The following is a 14064-nucleotide window of genomic DNA, read 5'->3' on the forward strand; positions in this document are numbered from 1 at the left end:
CAGATAATGCAATTTTGCACAGATAATTGTGATTTTGTTGCAATCATGGAGATTGTAGTTTAAATGTAAATAGTAAAAGAAAAATAAGAAGAATTTGAGGATCTGGGGATCAGTGAATATGATTTTCCCTATGGCACCATGTGCTATTCCTATTGCATATCCTGAAAATCACAGAAATATAGAAATTTATATATGGAGATAGAAAATGGTCAAAAATGTGTGCAAATCTGGCGCAGATAAGAAGCTATTAAATAAGACAGTCACAGGTCTTGAGCCCAGTGTATGAGGAGGGTGAGGCAGGACAGGGTCTGAGATGTGCGCGTTTTGGAGGAAAATCGCAGACAACAAATAGCGATTTTGTTCTGATTTGTTTGCACTGAGCGCAATCTGAAGGCGCAGATAGCAGCGATAATTGCGCCTGCAGCTCATACACATGGGGCAGAGGCAGCTGCGGCATTTATTCATTTATTACAGAGGTTTATTTTGCTCCGAAAAAAAAAAAATGAGACGAAGAGCGGTCGGGGCTGCCCCATTGTCTCCACATCAGCGCTGCTCAGGCGGAGGGAGAAGATTTCTTTTTGTGTTTTGTAACTTTTTTATTGGTAAATATTTACTCTTCATCATTTGTGAATGTTACAGAATTGTATCAGGGACTATTTACACACACACACACACACACACACACACACACACACACATATATACATACATACACACGCAGACACACACACACACACATATATACATATACACAAACACACACACACATATATATACGTACACACACAGACACACACACACACACACACACACACACACACACACATATATATATACATACACACACAGACACACACACATATATATACATACACACACAGACACACACACACACACATATATATACATACACACACACACACACACACACACACACACACACCACAAACCTTCTTCGTCGCATGTTGAAGATGTAGAGACCAAATTCGGCTACTGACTCCAGAGATATTATATTAGGGACTGTGGTAACTCCACTTATATATGGCAGTATATAAGATAACAAAATATGAATATTGTGATATAATGTGTATATAGAAGGGTGGGGTCAGATATTCAGAGGCAGCACTGATATATCTATGGATAACTGATCATTGCAGTGCGCCATATGGAGACTGCGCCTATATAATGTCAGATATCAATAGGGAGATAAGGAAGATTAACCCAACACGTGCCAGGCTGCTTCTAATTCGATTAAATGGGAGTATTATTGATGTGGCGGGACAGACTTGCATCACACTTGTGACATGTTACAGATGGCTAGTGTGATATTCGGCAGAATTAATTTTGATATTGCCGTGTGCTGATTTCCATTGGACTGCAGGTAAAATTACTTTTTTACTAAAATACACACACACACACACACACACACACACACACACACACACACACACACACACAACAGTTTAAACTCTGCTGCATCTGTGTGCACGTATATGCATCTGTGTGCACGTATATGCATCTGTGTGCACATACAGTACATGAAAGCAGTTTTCGTGCTGTATGTTAGTTACATGGTTTTCCTTCGTACTGTCTCGATGTAGGAGCTGCGTCCATAGAGGGGGCACAGGGGCCAAAGGGGGGCACACTCCCCTCAGGCTGCTCTCCTAATGCTCCCACCTTTTAGGGCTGATCGAATGTGATTAAGCAGATCTGCTATCCCTCTGCACTAAATAATCTAAGACCCTGACTGTTCCCAATTTTCCCATTTTTGCCCTGAATTTTAGGGATAAGTGCTGAGTTGTTTTCTTTTTTTTTTTCTTTAAATGATGGGAATATGTGCTGCTGGGTATTACGATCCTCATCATCGATAGGTTTTGTTTGTACACAATGTAGTCCCAGCTCACATCATGGGATGGACTGCAGGCAGGACGTTATGTAATGGTGACAAACCGTGCGTAAATAAACCACAAGACACAATGAAGCACAAAGAACATGTGTCTGATAGTTCTCATAATACAGGAAGGAATCGTCAACAACACTAGTAAATTACTTTCTTTTTATTTACTTCTCTCTTTCTTTTCTCCTCTCTGATTTTTCTCTCTTTTTTTCTTTCTCTTTTCTTTTTATTAATTTCCTCCTTTCTCAGTCTCTTTCCTTCTTTTTTAGTCTTTTTCCTCTTCTCTGTATTCTTTAATTCTTTTAATTCTCTCTTTCATTCTTTATTTCTTTTTGTCTTTCTCTTCCTTCCCTCCTCTCTCAGTCTCTTTCCTCTTTCTTTTCTGTATTCTTCATTTCCCTTTATTTTCTTTCATTCCTTTTTTTATTTCTTTCTATGTCTTTCTTTCCTCCTTGCTCAGGCTCTTTCCTTTTTCTTTCAGTATTTTATCTATCTATCTATCTATCTATCTATCTATCCCTCTATCTATCTATCTATCCCTCTATCTATCTATCTATCTATCTATCTATCTATCTATCTATCCTTCTATCTATCTATCTATCTATCTATCTATCTATCTATCTATCTATCTATCTATCTATCTATCCCTCTATCTATCTATCTATCCCTCTATCTATCTATCTATCCCTCTATCTATCTATCTATCTATCTATCTATCTATCTATTACTTTAAAATAAACCTTTAGCCCAATGTTATAGTCACATATCCTTCCACAAAAGCATTTCATACTAAGCGTAATCTTTTGTTTCACGTGAGAATTTTCTCCAGCAACCAGTGGCTTCTGTTACCTTCCATTACCCTCACTTTCAGGGTGTCTTTTAAGTTCGGTGATTCTATTTATTCCATGAATATAATAGGGGAAAAGTAATATCTATCATTATGCTAACATATGGAAGGATTAATAACATCACACACGAAGTAATTTAACAAGAAGGTAGGTATCAAGCCACGTCTATTGCTATTTACTTAATGACCTAAAATAGTTGTGATAGCCCCTTATATATATAACTTTTCTGTACCTGGAGACATGGCCCCGGGCATCTTGTAATCCAAATTACCCTATACATAGAACATAATCTTTGTAAATATGTCACTGTACCTCCTATATCACAAATAATGACAGATCTATATTTTCTGTCTATTTATCTATCTATCTAGCTATCTATCTATCTATCTATCAATTATCTATCTATCTATCTATTATCTATCTATCTATCTGTCTGTCTGTCTGTCTGTCTGTCTGTCTATCTATCTATCTATCTATCTATCTATCTATCTATCTATCTATCTATCTATCCATCCCTCTATCTATCTCTCTCTCCATCTATCTATCTATCTATCTATCTATCTATCTATCTATCTATCTATCTATCTATCTATCGATCTATCTATTTATCTATCTATCCATCCCTCTATCTATACATCCCTCTATTTATCTATCTATCTATCTATCTATCTATCTATCTATCTATCTATTTATCATTTCATTTCCTATCTATCTAACCTCCACCCACCCCCCCATACTTACTTTGCATTTGTAAAGCTGGGATTGTTTAAACCTGAATTCCCTTCATCTGTAAAATAATATCGCCAGTAATTTACATTTGTAGATAAGGTCCTATTGTGTTTGCCCCAGGATTTTCACTGCAAGCATTTGGGAAACTTCAGTAAATAGATCCCACCATGATGTTTATTTTCCTCTGTGGGGTGTCATCAGGCCTGTGTGCTTGAAATTCTTCTTGTGAGCCTTGGTGAAAGAGCAGGGAATAAGGACTAGAGGTGTTCTAAATAATATATTGAATAACTTAGGAAATTCTATTAAATAAATTAAAATATAGATAGACACTGTAGCAATTTATATATATATATATATATATATATATATATATATATATATATATATATATATATATATATATATATATATATATTTTATTTTATTCTTCCCATTGTCAGTTATTGTAGGATTCTTTAATGCATTGTACCTTATAACCTTGTGCTGTTTTTTTTTTTGTTTTGTTTTTTTTTTTTTTTAATTGTAGGTTCCTGCTGCTAGAAAGCCCTGGTGATTAAAAACTGCACCCAACACAAACTATTTCTTCAACCTTCTGAATTAAGTTCAGGACAGAACAAATACACTGTCACTGTTGTGGGCTCTCACTGGTAAATAATATTTAGGGTGGAAATAAAAATATATGTAATAAATATTTTAAGTAATTAGGAATATTTTACTATCGTTAATTAAAATTGTTTGGCCTTTAAACAACTGTACCGAGACCCTACATTTAAAGGAGAACATAAATTGGCAGAACCTTAAAAAAACTATTGTAAAGAATGTCCAATTAAATGAACACACACAGCTGAGAGGCAGAGACAAGCCACTTCAGCCCCTGGTCACTCTGTCTCCCTGTCATAACTTTAGATTCAGGTCCCCAGCACCAAATAAAGACACTCACTTGAGGCACACAACTTCAAGTGTCTTGGGAAGAGCCCCCCAATCCTGCAGCCCCCAAACCTGGCACAAGAATCTGGCAGCTGCGCAATAGTGTTTTTATAAATCTCATCTGTTTATTAGGAATTGTCATTCCTGTCTGGTTACAAATTCTTACTCTTAGTTCACACTATTCTGTATGTTTGGTTTTTTTTTTTGTTTACTATTATTATTAAAATTATTGATTCTTGTTTTGTATTTTTTTTTTATTAAAACTCTTGAGAATTTTGTATTTTCTCTCCTTATTTTTTAACCAACTTTTGAGGTTTGGCTGCAGTTACAAGACCCAAAAATTATATTCTGACTGAACTGATGTGAACTGACATAAATAGGTGCATTGCTGGATGTATTCTCATTGTTATCTTTTTTTTTGTGTGCCAACTGATGCATTTTTTTCATTAGTAGTCCAATCCATAACCAATTGACCTAAGGGGAAAGTAACAAAGAAACAACATCTGCCTCTATAAATGATAAAGTAGTAGACAATTTAAATGGGAATTTATAAATTGTCATACATAATGTGTGAGCAGTATCTGTTTGTGTGTGTCTATCTATCTATCTATCTATCTATCTATCTATTGATCTACAAACCAAGTTAAGTCACCAGGTTAACAACTCTGAATACAAAATAAAATGTAAAAAAAAATAATAAATAAATAAAAAAATAAAATATATATATATATATAAAAATAATTTTATATATATATATATATATATATATATATATATAATATTTTTTTTGTATTTTTCAAGGGGACATGTCTCTGTGTTTATTTTTGCTGCTCTGATAAATATTATCCTGCGAGGATTTGGTAAAGACCATATAAATTTGCATGTAAACATGCTCATATCTCTGGAACCATATGATACATTAAAAAATAAAATAGAACAAAATAAATAATAATAATAACCCCCCCCCCCCAGCCCCCCAGAATACTGAAGAAAGCAGCAAGAATAAAATAAGAGCAACATGTTGCCACTTTTGACCAGGCGACTGGCCCTTTTTTAAGGTGCTTCTTATTTTAGAAAGGTCTGTGTCACTCACAAATCCATTTAATGCAACAGTAAAATTTGAATGGGAAGTCCAGAAAAAAAGCCAACAAGAAGACAAAAACAAAGCAAAACACCCCAATGCAATCTAGTCAAAGTGCATAATGAAAGGCCTCTATATAAAAGATGGACATACCTACAGATAAATTACCAGGCCTACATTAAAGCATTAAATCAAGTATTATTAACCTCCCTCAAATATCAATAAGTCATATATTTAAATTTAAGTATCCAATTATATTGAGAGGACTATACCCTGATTATAGCATTGCCATGCTTACCAGGGCTTCCTTAAATTGTTATCATGCAGATATATACTACTATATTACTGTCCTGTGTTACCAATATTTTTTTTTCTTTTGCTCTAAAAGACAACACTTCTTATAGCCTAGAACAGTTATTATCAATTATTTATATGGTTCCAACATATTCTATCTATCTAGCCCTCTATCTATCTATCTAGCCCTCTATCTATCTATCTATCTATCTATCTATCTATCTACCTATCTTTCTACCCCTATGTCTATCTATCTATTATCTATCTTTCCATCTATCTATCTATCTATCTATCTATCTATCTACTTATCTATCTATATACTTGTCTATCTATCTATCTATCTATCTATCCCTCTATCTATCTATCTATCTATCTATCTATCTATCTATCCCTCTATCTATCTAGCTATCTATCTAGCTATCTATCCCTATATCTATCTATCTATTATCTATCTTTCCTTCTATCTATCTATTTCTCTATCTATCTATCTATCTATGTCTCTCTCTCTCTCTATCTATCTATCTATCTATATCCCTCTATCTATCTATCTTGCTATTATCTATCTATTATCTATCTATCCCTCTATCTATCTATCTTGCTATTATCTATCTATCTATCTATCTATCTATCTATCCCTCTATCTATCTACCTACCTACCGAGTAAAAAAAATCAACGCAATTTTGATACCCAAACGAAAACACATAACTCTCATGAAAAAAGATGTTTCTCTAAAAAAGTATATTTATTGTTCCTTCATAAAACGTAATGAAAAAAAAACAACTGTGAAAAATGTGAACTAAAACCATATTAATCCAGTTATAATTATTTCCCATATACATATTTTATACTTTTTACATTTGGGTCAATGCTTTAAACAAAACAAAAAAGAAAAAGAAAAAAGAAAAACCTGATGGAAATGGATGCAATCTGTTGTCAATTTGTCTGTAGTTTTTAGCCTGTTTAGGACAGTAGAGTTTATATTTTGCAATATGTCTACTGAATAATGAAAGCTGACACATTTTGGCAGCAGCTTGTCCCATAGAAATGGATATCATTATCAGCCATAATCATTTGTTTCCACAGAAAAATACTACAAAATAAAGTTAGTAATGCTAGTACAGAGCTGTATTTGCAAATAATAATAATAATAATAATAATAATAATAATAATAATAATAGTTCTATAAATCTTTTCTAGTGCAAACTTCCACTAAACCCCGTTCACCTTACAGTGTAAGTATTTAGTATTGGGATTAGTGCAGCTAGAAGAAAAAATTATCCCACAGATTCAGACTAAGTGGAATATGGAGAATTACATGTCTTTGAGGGTTTGGATCAACTTCTGGTTTTCTCTGGGAATAATACCACCAAATATAAATAGAAGAAAAGTTTAAAGTTTCATCTATTTGTATGAGTATTTTTTTTTTTTTAGGGGGTTGAGGGGGATAGTGTGAGGGAATAAAAAAAAAAAAATCAGCTTTGGCCATGTACACATTGGCATTCCTCTACATGTTTTTCCACTGTATGCATTTTGTGGTAGGTTCTTTTATTCCAGTTTTTTTTAATGTCCATATTTTTATTTTTTACTTTCATACACACTTACCGTACATTACAAATTTGTCCGGATCATCTATAGCAGAAACAATCTCTTTAGCTTTTGGCGTTTTTTTTTTTTTCATTAGTTGCGCAATCACTTTTGGCTTATTTGAAAAAATAAATAAATAAATAAATAAATAAAAAAAGTGAATAAAGATAAGAAAATGGCAAAAAAATAAAAAATAGCTTCACCCTGCTCCAGGTAACCTAAACACTGCTATCTATCTATCTATCTATCTATCTATCTATCTATCTATCTATCTATAATATATATACATATATATATATATATATATATATATATATATATGTATATATCTCACTACTTATGTTAATCAGAGCAAGATAAAACTTTTATATTTTTTTTGCCATTTTCTTATCTTCATTAATTTTCTTTTTTTTTTTTTTTTTACAAACAACCCAAAAGTGATTGCACAAGTAATAATAAATATATAAATATGTATCTTAGTCAGGGCCCTGCTTAATTAGTTATACGGTACATATTGTTTTATTAATTAATAGGTGCAACAAAAACAAAAATAAAAAATAAAGTTTAATCCTGCTTTAGGTAACAAGTACTGGATTTTTTTTTGTCAGGAGCATGCTTATTAGGTGCAACAAAAAAATAAAAATAGAAAATAGAAAAATAGTACAAAAAAACCCCCAAACAATACCGTATATGTTGTGATTTTGGATGGTTGGATATTTCTAGGACCAGAAAATGAATATGAAGACCTTACCTCATAAAACTGAAAATACCACACAATGTCCAGTAGTTCTAATACATTAAATAGAATATGTTCACTCTAGTGGAAGAAAGATGTTTCCTCTGGATCTCAGGTTATCTGTTATCTCCTGTCTTCTTTCCATTTAATCATAGTGTTAATTACTCAGTAACAGCCCTTTAAATTGTTTCCTGCTCATAGTGCAATCTTCAGCCATTGTATGCAAGTCATTTAAAGGTACAGAATGATACTAATAATTAATTAATCTGCAATTAAATTATTCATTATAGTATTGTAAAATCAAACTATTTTTATTCTATTTTTTTCTAGAATTTTTTTTTTGCGTGTGACAATAAATTATCCAGATCACTTAGAACATTTTTTTTTGTTTTACCATTCATTTATTATTTTTATTTATCCTTAATTACAATAATAATTTTCTTTAATTATATATTCTATTATATATCTGAAGAAAAAAAATAAGAATCAAGAATTATTTTTTAACTGACAGAGTTCATTGGCTTTGGCATACCAACAGGCCTTGAATACACAATTCTTAGGATTAAAAAAAATGAAATATCATTTTATATTATATATATTTATAAATATAGGTATTCATTTTTTTATCCTAAGAATTGTGTATCCAAGGCCTATTGGTGTTTCAAACAAAAAGGACTTGGTTCATATGATTCTTGATTCTTATGTCTAATTATAGCTGTTATCTTAATTTATTTTTAGCCTACTTTGTGAGAAAAAAACAAAAAGAAATGAAAAATAAAGCTGAACATATTTTTTTAACAGTATATATTTTTTTATTATACTGACCAGTAGCAAAAAATAAAACAATAAATGTATATACAATTTTTTTCACATGAGCCTGAGACATTACATTTAATGTAGGTTAAAGTTTGCTATTATGTAAAAGTATATATACTTAAAAAAATAAGTCAAACTTGAAATGTTGCAATTAAAATCAAATTATTTTTTTGTGGTATATATAAAATAATAGACAAATGTGTGCAATAATTCAGTGATTCACAATTGGCTAATATGGGGATTACAAGATTATACGTTCCTGACAAAAATTAATAATATTATTATTTATGTATCAGCAAAACATATTGTGGAAAAGGTTGTATTTGTATTGGGCCCTTTGGATGTGTATGGGGCCTTCTGGATGTGTATGTGGCTCTCTGGATTTATATGGCACCCTTTGGATGTGTATGGCCCTTCTGTATGTGTATGGGGTCCTCTGGATGTGTATTGGACAATCTGGATGTGTATGGGGCTGTCTGGATTTATATGGCATCCTCTGGATGTGTATGGCCCCTCTGGATGTGAATGGGGTCCTCTGGATGTGTTTGGTGGTCTTCTAGATGTGTATACATCCCTCTGTATGTGTATTGGGCCTTCTGGATGTGTATACAGCCTTCTAGATGTGTATTGGTCCCTCTAGATGTGTATTGGACCCTCTGGATGTGTATGGACCCTCTGGATGTGTATTGGACCCTCTGTATATGGGACCCTCTGGATGTGTATTCGGCCCTCTGGATGTGTATTCGGCCCTCTGGATGTGTATGGGACCCCCTGGATGTGTATTGGACCCTCTGTATATGGGACCATCTGGATGCGTATACGGCCCTCTGGATGTGTATGGGGCCCTCTGGATGTGTATGGGACCCTTTGGATGGGTAGTGGGCCTTCTGGATGTGTATGGGGCCCTATGCATGTGTATTGGGCCCTTTGGAGGTGTCTGCCCCCCCCCCCCCCCGGATGTGTATGGGCCCTCTGGATGCCCAGGGCAGTGGGCACTGGAGATAGATTGGGATCCACCAAACGGAATCTCCCTCTGGAAGATCAGGACCCAGCATTCTCCCCAGATAATGGCAGATTCCGTCTGAATGATCAGAGGCCGGACCATTGTCCTCAATATGAGAGGAAGGCAACTGTCCTGGCAGGAACAATGCACCTCTGAATCAGTGTGTGATTGGCAGCAGGGGGGCATGACCTCGGGGAATAGCACTGATTAGTGTGACTGCACCAGGACATCAACCGGGATTACAAAACTGCTGCCCCCTCCTAATCCCAGCCCTGTTATACAGGGGGTTTAAAAATAAATACATAGATAATATGAAATACAATCCTGGCAGATTGAGCTCTTATATAGTCAGCAGCACTAATAATGGGGTATATTGGGATTATGTCATACTTTACTACACCCTATAGATTTTTATTCAAGGCCTGTTTAATGCACCAACAATAGCATGACAGAGAGGACAAGTATATGCATCACACATGGACACACATCACTCATGAACATACATCACACATGGAGAAACACCACACATGGACACACATCACACATAGACACACATGACTCATGGACATACATCACACATGGACACACATCACACATGGACATACATCACACATGGACACACATCACACATGGAGACACATCACACATGGACATACATCAAACATAGACACACACCACACATGGACACACATCACACATGGACATACATCACACATGGAGAAACACCACACATGGACATACATCATACATGGACATACATGACTCATGGACATACATCACACATGGACACACATCACACATGGACACACATCACACATGGACATACATCACACATGGACATACATCACACATGGACATACATCATACATGGACATACATGACTCATGGACATACATGACTCATGGACACACATCACACATGGACACACATCACACATGGACACACATCACACATGGACATACATCACACAAGGACATACATCACACATGGACATACATGACTCATGAACATACATCACACATGGACACACGTTACACATGGGCATACGTAACACATGGGACATATGTAACACATGAACACACATCACACAAGGACACACATCACACATGGACACACATCACACATGGACACACATCACACATGGACATACATCACACATGGACATACATCACACATGGACACACATCACACATGGACACACATCACACATGGAGACACATCACACATGGACATACATCAAACATGGACACACATCACACATGGACACACATCACACATGCACATACATCAAACATGGAGAAACACCACACATGGACACACATCACACATGGACATACATCACACAAGGACATACATCACACATGGACATACATGACTCATGAACATACATCACACATGGACACACGTTACACATGGGCATACGTAACACATGGGACATATGTAACACATGAACACACATCACACAAGGACACACATCACACATGGACATACATAACACATGGACACACATCACACATGGACATACATGACTTATGGACATACATCACACATGGACATACATAACACATGGACACACGTCACACATAGACATACATCACACTTGGACACACATCACACATGGACACATATCACACATGGACATACAACAAATGGATATGTCACACATGGACATACATAACACATGGATGTATATCACACATGGAGATACATCACACATGCACACACACACACGCGCGCACACACACACACACACACACACACACACACACACACACACACACACACCACACAAGGACATATATCACACATTTACACTCATCACACAGCTACACCGCATTAATGGAATAACCCGATATATTTCCTGAAATTATTTTCAGTGAGCTTTGCAATATGTCTTTGCAGACCCCAATATCTATCTATTATATACGTCTTTTTTTCCTCCTGTCATGTCTATTGTCTATCTCAGATCTATTTTTCTTCTTCTGTATTTTTCCCCATTTTCTCTTTTTCATTCTTTTCCTTCCTTTTAGCTCTCTCTTTCATTCATTCTTCTTTCTTTTTTATCTTCCTTCCTTCCATAAAGCTCAGCACACCTCTGAGTTTTGAGCTCAACATTTTCCTTCTTTTGCTTTGATATTCAACTGATCGCTGAAGAGAAAAACAAGAAGGGTCCAGTCTGGAGATACAAATCCTGCCCGATATTACAGGACATGTATGCTGCTGTATTACATCAGGTAGGTTCCAGTGCTGGATATGACCCAAAGCATCATCCTGGCAGCTCATCCTCTGCCACTTTCTGCCCCTGGCACAATCCTCCTCCCCCGGTCACAGCCCTGAAGACTGATCTGGAGGAAGAAGGAGATGGGGAAAAAGACAGAACACGGTCAGTAGAAAGGAGTAAGCTTCTGGATCAATGGGAAGCAGGGATTAATCTCATCTGCAGTGATTACCAAGGAAATCTGGGGACTAAAGAATTTAAGAAAACTACAAGATGTCCTCTACTCTTTTTTTTTTATCAGGTGGTTTTCTTCCTTACACACAATGTAGCAGCAGTAAAGTGATGCATAATCATATAACAATCCAATCTGAACATGTTAAGTACATGCAACATAAGGTAATTGTAGCATCTGATACAATGTAGGGATAGTACACTATGTTACATGTATATATCCATATACATATCTATCTATCTATCTATATATATATATCTATATATATCTATCTACATCTATCTATCTATCTAATATATATATATATATATATATATATATATATATATATATATATATATATATATATATATATATATATATATATATATATATATAAAATGTGTAGATAGATATATATGTAGATTTATATACAGTACAGGCCAAAAGTTTGGACACACCTCATTCAAAGAGTTTTCTTTATTTTCAGGACTCTGAAAATTGTAGATTCACATTGAAGGCATCACAAGTATGAATTAAAACAAGTGGAATGAAATACTTACAGTGTGAAACAACTGAAACTATGTCTTATGTTCTAGGTTCTTTAAAGTAGCCACCTTTTGCTTTGATTATACTTTTCACACTCTTTGCATTCTCTTGATGAGCTTCAAGAGGTAGTCACCGGAAATGGTTTTCCAACAGTCTTGTAGGACTTCCCAGAGATGCTTAGCACTTGTTGGCCCTTTTGCCTTCACTCTGCGGTCCAGCTCACCCCAAACCATCTTGATTGGGTTCAGGTCTGGTGACTGTAGAGGCCAGGTCATCTGGCGTAGCAACTCATCACTCTCCTTCTTAGTCAAATAGCCCTTACACAGCCTGGAGGTGTGTTTGGGGTCATTGTCCTGTTGAAAAATAAATGATGGTCCAACTAAACGCAAACCGGATGGAATAGCACGCCGCTGCAAAATGCTGTGGTAAGCATGCTGGTTTAGTATACCTTCAATTTTGAATAAATCCCCAACAGTGTCACCAGCAAAGCACCCCCACACCATCACACCTCTTCCTCCATGCTTTGGTGGGAACCAGGCATGTAGAGTCCATCCGTTCACCTTTTCTACAAAGACATGGTGGTTGGATCCAAAGATCTCAAATTTGGACTCATCAGACCAAAGCACAGATTTCCACTGGTCTAATGTCCATTCCTTGTGTTCTTTAGCCCAAACAAGTCTCTTCTGCTTGTTGCCTGTCCTTAGCAGTGGTTTCCTAGCAGCTATTTTACCATGAAGGCCTGCTGCACAAAGTCTCCTCTTAAGGCTGGAAACACATCTATGCGAGTAAAATCGGTCCAAGTTGGCTGAAAAAAACTCGGCTGATTTTAGTTCACGTTAGGTGCGAGTACAACGCAAGTGCGATGCTATTTCTGAATAAATTAATGATTTGGCTAGCGTGTGTAATGCGTGTGTGTTCCTTTTTTTTCCTCAGCAGCTGTCATCTGCCATTGAGCTCTGCTACATGGCCGCTGACAGCAGACACAGCCAGAGCGATGTAGCAGAGCTGAATAGCCGCTGACAGCAGACACAGACAGAGCTGCACAATCAGAATGAAGTCGGATGAACGTCACCCGACTTCATTGTCATCCTCCAGATCTCACCGGTGACCGCAAATCCCCTGAGTTACCGCAGCGAGCCGCGCTATCAGCGGTGTCGTCACTGAGGTTAC

This window comes from Anomaloglossus baeobatrachus, chromosome 6 (assembly GCF_048569485.1).
Source record: "Anomaloglossus baeobatrachus isolate aAnoBae1 chromosome 6, aAnoBae1.hap1, whole genome shotgun sequence".
Lineage (NCBI taxonomy): Eukaryota > Metazoa > Chordata > Amphibia > Anura > Aromobatidae > Anomaloglossus > Anomaloglossus baeobatrachus.